The sequence below is a fragment of the Leuciscus leuciscus genome, assembly GCF_965113295.1.
Source record: "Leuciscus leuciscus genome assembly, chromosome: 12".
NCBI classification, from domain to species: Eukaryota; Metazoa; Chordata; class Actinopteri; order Cypriniformes; family Leuciscidae; genus Leuciscus; species Leuciscus leuciscus.
In genome coordinates, this window is record NC_138736.1 from 26436338 (window position 1) to 26444506 (window position 8169).

General features: G+C 38.9%; 1 protein-coding gene across 1 annotated transcript in view; it reads right to left on the bottom strand.

Moving 5' to 3' along the window:
• trak1b (trafficking protein, kinesin binding 1b) overlaps positions 1–7331 on the bottom strand; it is a 38790-nt gene extending 31459 nt beyond the window's left edge. The window contains exons 1-2 of the mRNA XM_082186719.1: positions 7179–7331; positions 6900–7094 (exon numbers count right to left, since the gene is read on the bottom strand). The gene's annotated coding sequence lies outside the window, so the exon portion shown is untranslated. The remainder of the gene's footprint in view (positions 1–6899; positions 7095–7178) is intronic.
• Between the last annotated feature and the right edge of the window lie 838 nt (positions 7332–8169).

Below are 8169 nucleotides of genomic sequence, written 5' to 3' on the forward strand. Positions count from 1 at the left end.
TTCAATCAATTAATAGTTTACATATACATACATATATATACATATATATACATACATACATATATATATATATATATAAGCAAAGGGAGCTAGCGGCTTCTGATGGTTCAAAGACTATAATCTCAGTTTTGCCTTCATTAAGGTGAAGAAAATTTAGGGACATCCAGGCCTTTACCTCCGCTAGACAAAACCAACAAAGTATCTAAACCCATGTTATTTGATCCCAGGGGCAAATATATTTGGGTATCGTCAGCATAACTGTGAAAGGAGATGCCATGTTTCCTAAAAAATTACTCCAGGGGAAGCATATACAAGGAGAATAAATTCGGAGCAAGAATAGAACCTTGAGGGACCCCACACGTAAGCGGCGCTGCATTTGAAGTAAACTCACCAATACTAACAGAGAACCTTCTACTACTCAAATAGGATTGAAACCATTTAAGGGCATTTTCCCGAATGCCCACCCAGTGCTCCAAACGTGAGATGAGGACAGAGTGGTCAATAGTGTCAAACGCCGCACTCAAATCCAACAGCACTAACACAGCAGACTTTCCAGAGTCAAGGGTCAGTAAATATTGTTTAAAACTTTAACCAGTGCTGTTTCTGTCGAATGGTTTTTCTTAAAACCTGATTGGAACACCTCAAAAATCTTGTTTTTATTCAGAAAGCTCTGTAGTTGGTGAAACACTATTTTCTCTCAAATTTTAGATACAAAAGAAAGATTTGAGACTGGCCTAAAATTTGTCAGAACTGTCGGATCTAAATTTGGCTTTTTGAGAAGTGGATGGACAATGGCATGTTTCAATTAACCAATAATTGCCCCTAAAAAGTCTGAAAACTCATTGATAAAGTCTTTGTGAGGTTTAGGTGGACGATAAATGACTGAAATTCCCACTGGATTATCCAATTCCAAAACAAATGACTGAAGTTCAAAACTCGAATAGACATCAGTCGCTAACATCCGACAGCAATAGTTCTGTTTAAAAATAGAAGCCAGTCCTCCCCCTTGGCCCACGGAAAGAGGAGAGTTTAAAAATGTACATTCAGTTGGTACCAGTTCAGAAAAAGGGCTCCTATCCCCTGGAGTAAGCCAAGTTTCCGTGCTAAAAAGAAAGTCTAGGCTGCGTGAAGTAAAAAAGTAATTCAGCATAACCGTCTTGTTAACCACTGACCTTGCATTGATCAAAGACATGGAATAGCTCTTCAGTGATGTCTTTAATGTCAAGCAGCGTTTGACGATCATATGTTAAAAGTGATGAAACATTTAGTAAAATAGCTAACATAAAACACATTAAAACAAAAAAAATGGGCAAGTATAACATACAACGGACGGCAGGCCATACACAGGCCATCTTGTTGAGGCTGTGAAACACTGGGTTCCCGCTTGTTCTGTAAATATTTGAGAAAGTTACTTGAGAAAGGAATAACATGTCTGGTGAGAGGGGCTGTTTACTCTGGTGTTGCCGGAGGCTGTAATATGTTGTCCTGGTTGTCCTGGCTGTTTTCCAGAAAGCCATCCTTTGGGTGCAGAAACTTCGAGCAGTTCTAATCGGTCACAGTCTGCCTGTGGTGAGCTCTGTGGGCAGGGCTCAGCTGAGATTGTGTCCGTGAGCAGAGGTTGTTTTGGCTGCATAGTGTTATCATTGTCCTTGTGTGATATGTCAACCACATGTCCATTCAGGTGCTGAAGTTAAGTCATGTGTTCATTTATACTCTGTCCAGGTGTGTGTGTGACATTCAGGTTGAGTGGATTGGCACACACTGCTGAAGGGTGATGGAGGGAGAAGTTAATGTTGTCCTTTAGCCTTCTTGCACCAAGTTTGTTTGGGTGGAGGCCATCATGTTTGAACAGTTTGAACTCCAGAAAAGACTGAAGTTGTCAATGAAGTTTACTCGTTTTATCTTGCAGGTTTTTTGCAGCCATGTATTAAGCCCAAGCAACCGTGAAAACTGATTTGTTCCTCTCGCTGGAAGTGGTCCACTGATGAACGTCTGAACTTTCAGTCTTCTAATTGTTTCAAAAAGTTCATTGAAATCCCTCTTGAGGAGTTCTGGCTGCTCTTTCTGAGTTTCATTCTTCCCCACATGAATGATAAGTTGACTTGCAGTCTTATGTTTCATCAGAATGTTCTGAAGTTCCCTGTTTACATCAGAAGTTGTTGCTTGTGGAAGGCTGCACGTAGTTATATGTGCTAATGTTGCTAATGTTTCTGATTATGGAGTCCCCCACTATCAGAGTCCTGTGCTTGGCTGCGCTCTGAGCTGAGTGCCGCTGTCTGCTCGGTCTTGAGCACCAGTTAGCATCAGTGTTAGCTACTGGCTGATTCAGTCTATGTTCGATCACATTCATCTCGTTTGTGGATTCCTCATTTACATTCATTAATACTTAAAATCTGTTCTCAAGATGTATCGGCAGTGGTAGGAAAGTGTTTGCAATCCTTGTCATAGCCATATCTGGGGTAGAGGATGCTACTGCGGCAATATGTGATGCTTGTGCCATCGATTAGTGTGTTGATCGGCTTGTTTCTCTACACTCAGTATGGCCTGTCATGGAGCACTAGATTCATGAGACTCACCGGCTGTATGCTGAGGGCGTCCATGACGAAGCTCTGTTGTGTGTTCCGTCTGGTTTGGTAGTCCCATAAGTAACTTTGTTTCAAGAACTGCAATCCTTTGTAAAAGTCTGTGGCAGTTTGTGCAGCAAGTAGATTCTAGAAGAGGCATTTTATTTCTTACCCTTTTGGATGTAGGCAGCTGTGCTCCAAATCTTCTGGAGAGATTTCTCTTCTCCAGAATGTAAGCTGATGGCAGTGGGAGGCTGGTCGGATAGGAAAACCGCTTTTTTTGTAGTAATCTTCCGGTCACAAAAATTTCTAGTTTTAACGTTGATGCCAAACTATGTCGATTTAGCGCTGTGCTGATTTGCTGAAGTTAAAATTAGGAGATAAAATATAAAAGCGATAGAGCAAAGTGCAGAGCAGTAAGCAACAGTAGCTAAGCAGGAAGCAGGAAGCTTTTAGAATGCCGCTGATGCACCCAGGGGGACTCCCTGCACTTTTCTCTGCAAAACTTGGAGAGAGACCGCTGATGTGTATTCTGAATCCAGCAGCAGCTGCGAGATGAATGGAAATTTGCTTCTCTTATCATGAAGAGATGCTATGCTAAGGCTCAGAAGAACAAAATTGAAGTGTGTGATGCACGCCGGCCACATGAATGTTCAGGGGTATGGCCAGGCATGCAAATTACACATGCCAATTCCATTGGCCTTTACGGAATACATCAGAGGTGTTTGGGACTCAGTCTCAAAATGATTTAACCCCCTGAATAAAATCGCTCACAACAGCAAAACAGGTGTTGTCTCAAACTCAACTGATGCAACTACTCAAGGGCTTCATTAGTTGCACTAGGTGTGCTTGAGCTAGAAAACAAGAAATACCTGAACTGGCTAGGTTTGTTGAGTGTCACATTTGACTGCATGTTAGAAATATGGCTAAGTCAAAAGAATGGTCCAAACGCGTAAAAGTGTAAAAAAAATTTAAAACGCCTCGGGTTCGTTTTTTTTGGTTTGACGCACCGCGTCAAAAACTATCCGACCAATGAGATTGGCGCTTTTGCTCACGTGTCTGGAGCTTCTGAAGTTACAGTAAAACACAACTTGGGGGCGCTCAAACACAAAACGGTCTTTCCGAGCACACATACGTAACGGCGAAGAAGATATACGCCAAGTAGCGTCTACACTGCCCATAGACAGACACTGCCGGGAAGAAATAAGACGAGGAAGATGCAAGGCAAGATGAATGTAGAGCTGCTGGTCTCGTTGGTGTCGGAACATAAAGAACTATATGACAAACGCGACAGCGACTACAAAAATCTTGATAAAAGAGAACTGTTATGGAGTGGTATTGTATTTCTGTTTTACATTAAGCGCCATCTAATGTCAGGGAATGAATTTGCATGTTCACTCGGCTCATCGTCAGCGAAAATCGCTTGGGTGTGAACACAAAAAACGCGTTGAAAAACGCTGGCGAATAACGCGCGCCGATATTCGTCCCGGTGTGTACGGGCCTAAATGCATGCCAGAACTCCAAGACGTACACCACTACTGACCCAAAAGAACAAGAAAAGTTGGCTCCAATTTGCTCAAAATCAGTGATCAGCGGTATGTCTGGAGGAAGAAGAATGCAGCAAATGCTGAACAGAAAACTGTCTACAGTTAAGCATGATGGTGGCTTGGTGATGCTCTGGGGCTGCTTTGCATCCTCTGGGACTGGAAACCAGCAGCATGTGGAAGGCAAGATGGATTCACTGAAGTATCAGGAAATCATATGAGAAAAAGTCATGCCGTCAGTGAGGAAGCTGAAGCTTGGGCATCATTGGACCTTCCAACAGGACAATCATTCCTCAAATTCCACCAAGGCTTGGTTGCAGAAGTAGTCCTGGAAGATCCTACAGTGGCCAACTGGCCATCACAGTTACCTGACTTGAATCCCATAGAAAATCTCTGGTGGGATTTAAGAAGCTGGTTGCAGCACGCAAACTCAAGAATATTACTGAAGTAGAGGCCATTGCTCATGATTGGATCAGATTTCTCAGGAACACAGCCAGAAGCTGGTGTCTCGTTTGCAGCAGGTCATAACAGCAAAAGGGTGTTCTACTAAGTACTAAAGATGCTTGACATGAAGGGGTTGAACAATTTTGAGACTGCAGAAAACTGCAGACTGTCATTAAAAGTTGAATTTGGGGAAACCACTTCAAACATTTGTTGTGTTGAGCCATTTCAATTACTTTTGTTTGATTTGTTCATTGCAAACAGCAGAAAGTCTGTACATTTTGCCAATAAGCCTGATTTGCAATGGGGGTTGAATAATTCCAATTACAACACACATTATATACCATATACCTACACCATTTTTTGTGTGAACTGAATTAGTGTTAAATAAATGGCTTATTATTGCAGTGACATACTTGTACATGCAGCAGCAAATCAGAGGAATTGTGCGTTAAAAGTCCTTTTTACACTGATGCATGTGCGTCAAACTCTCTTATCGACATGTCTGACACCCCAGAGGGGAGATCTATAACAATTATGTAACCAGACTCACTGGGGGGAGAAAAGGCTACAGAAAGGTTAATTAGGCAAATTCTCAGAATGCTAATGAAAATGTGTCATTGTTTACAAGTCAGAGAAGTTCATTGAAAAAAGAAGATATATGTGTTGGTATTCAAAAACAATTAGGGAAAACAGCAAAATGTATAGCTATTTCAAGTGGAAAAAAACGTAGACTACAATTCAAAAGTTTGAGGTCAGTAAGATAAAAAAAATAAATCATTGATAAGAGTAAAAAAAATTCTTTATTAATAATTAATTAATTTTATTAATTAATATTAAAAATATCAAAATATTAAAATAATTTCTGAAGAGCTTTGCTTTGCCATCACAGCAATAAATGACATTTTAAAATATATTCAAATAAATATTCAAATAAAACAATTACTTTAAATTATACAAAAATATTTCACAATATTACTGTTTTGATTGTATTTTTGGTCAAATAAATATAGGCTGAACATAAGAGACTACTTTCAAAAATATTAGCTAAACAATTTAACAATCCCAAACTTTTGAACAGTAATATATATTTTACTATAAACATGTTTCCAGTAATATGTAACATTTATATACTTTAACTTTCAACAAAACAGCTCACAAGTAACAATGGCACATGCCAGTTCAGGCACCTGAGAAAACAATAAGGCCTGTGAAAAAGCAATAACTCTATTGCAAGAACAGAAAAAAAACAGCAATTACTCTAATGTTACATAAGTTAATAGCTTATATAACATATAGGCTGCAATCATCTGTAACTTCACATTGGTTCACTTAATTTTAAACTGTACCTCACTCAGAAACCAGTGTAGGGACGCAAAAGAAAGAAATCAGCACCTTCTACTGGCTGAGCCATGTCAGTGACAACACAGTTACATTTTCACAATGACCATGATATTTCTTCATTACATATTGTGTTACATAGGCTCGTTAAAAACTGAAAAATCAGCAATATCATATTATATTACTAGGAAAATGATTGTCTCATAACTAAAAATAAAATGTAGGCTAGGGGATCAGAAGACAAGCTGTAACTCTAATCTAACAATTATTTTTAGGTTAAAAAAAACCCCACCAGGCTCAAAAGTAATATTTGTTTTTCTGCCGGCTTCACCACAAGATTATAAGTTTGATTAGTAAAACATTTTTAGATGTGTCAGATATAAAAATGTTCATTAAATGTTTCATTTTCTTAACCAAAGAATAAGAAAGGTTTTTAACATTTTCAATTCTGATTCTGGCTTTTAAAAAAAAAAGTACAAGTCATTCTTACATTTTCATTTATGTCAGCCAGCTAGGTTAAAAGTTTTAAAAAGCACAATTTGCATCAACAACGCACAATGCAATGCAAAAAAAACAAATGTTTTGGTTTGCAAGGCATAAAAACACATGCACAAGATTAATGAATGTAAGATCAACTGTCCGAAACCCTCTTAAACTGGCCCTAGGCCAGCGGGCTTTGCTTACTAATGAGCTGACTGTTATTATTAATTAAAATATAGGCTATATGTTTTAATAAAATGATAACTAAACTCTTTTAGTATGATGAACTGTACAATATTGTTGCCATTTTTTGGTTCTACCCTCACCCATGTTTTCCACGTCACTGTTACTATATGTAACAGTAGTAACTAAGGCCAAACAGTCGAGTTGGTCATCAAAAGTATAGAATTTCAAACATTTATATCAAACATATATATATATAAAAACAAAATATTAAAGAAGATAGACTCAATTCAAATCAATTAGTGGTCATAACTCTTTAAGATGATAGGAAGTATCTTTGACTCACAAAAATAGTTGAGGGTCTCCTCAATCTGCTCAGAGGTGAGGTCTATGCGTGTGTCGGGCGAGATGAGAGGCGTGTGGATCCAGTCGTCGTGCTCATAGCCATACACACTGTCTGCCCTCAGCCTGTAGACCGGCAACTGCTCCTCCAATAGACTGATAATCTCCACCTCAGGGAGCTCTGTGCTGTTACAAACATCTACAACAGAGACCCAGAGAAAGATGTGAAAATCAACACTAGTGCATCTTATGCATGTTGTAATGAAACGATGCACGTTCTGACCTGTGATTGTTTCTGCGTCCCTGTAGCGGGCATGTGGTGCTAAACGCACTGGTTCCTCGGTTCCTTCACCTACATACTGCTCTTCTGGGATGGGTCCGAGGTGCACAGGTTCTGTAGGGTCTGTTCTCGAGAACTCAGAACTGGACTCGTCCAGCTTGGCAACTTCTTAATGAGATACTAGTACATGTCCAGCTTTGGCCCTCTATAAACAAACAAACAAAGACCAGTGAGATTGAAGATTATAACACACACCACGATTCAGTATTAGAGTGATTATTCTAAAGTAGGACCACCAGGTGTAACAAGGGGATTCCTTTTACGTTTATTCATTAATCTAATAGTGGGTAGAAAAAAATATACAGTCCATGATGTAAATATACATTAAAATACAAAAAAATATATATTTTCCTTTGCCTTTAGTACAATCAATGACAATATAAAAAAAAAAAGTTATTTCATTTTGAATTTTGCAAACAACACATCATTCATGCATACTATATTCCTCACTCAACAAACACACACATTGGTTTTTCATTTTGCATGTTTTATTTTTATACTGTGCAAATTGTATTCTATCCCCTAATTCTCACAGAAAACGTTCTGCATTTTTACATTAAAAAAATCATTCTGGATGATTTATAAGCCGTTTTCCTCATGGGGACCAAAACATTTCCCCACAAATACAAGGATTGAGCCGTGTGTGTGTGTGTGTGTGTGTGTGTGTGTGTGTGTGTGTGTGTGTGTGTGTGTGTGTGTGTGTGTGTGTGTGTGTGTGTGTGTGTGTGTGTGTGTAGGTTTGGCTATATTTGTGAGGGCCAAATGTTCTCACTTATATAATGAAATATTATGACAACCGACAACACAACCCTCACAGAAACATTTGCAAAACACTAGGTAAAAAAAACAAAAACATAATAATAATCTGTTTTAGCCGATTTGACCATCTAGTGTTTTGCAAATATTTCTGTGAGGGCTGTGTTTAGGGGTAGGG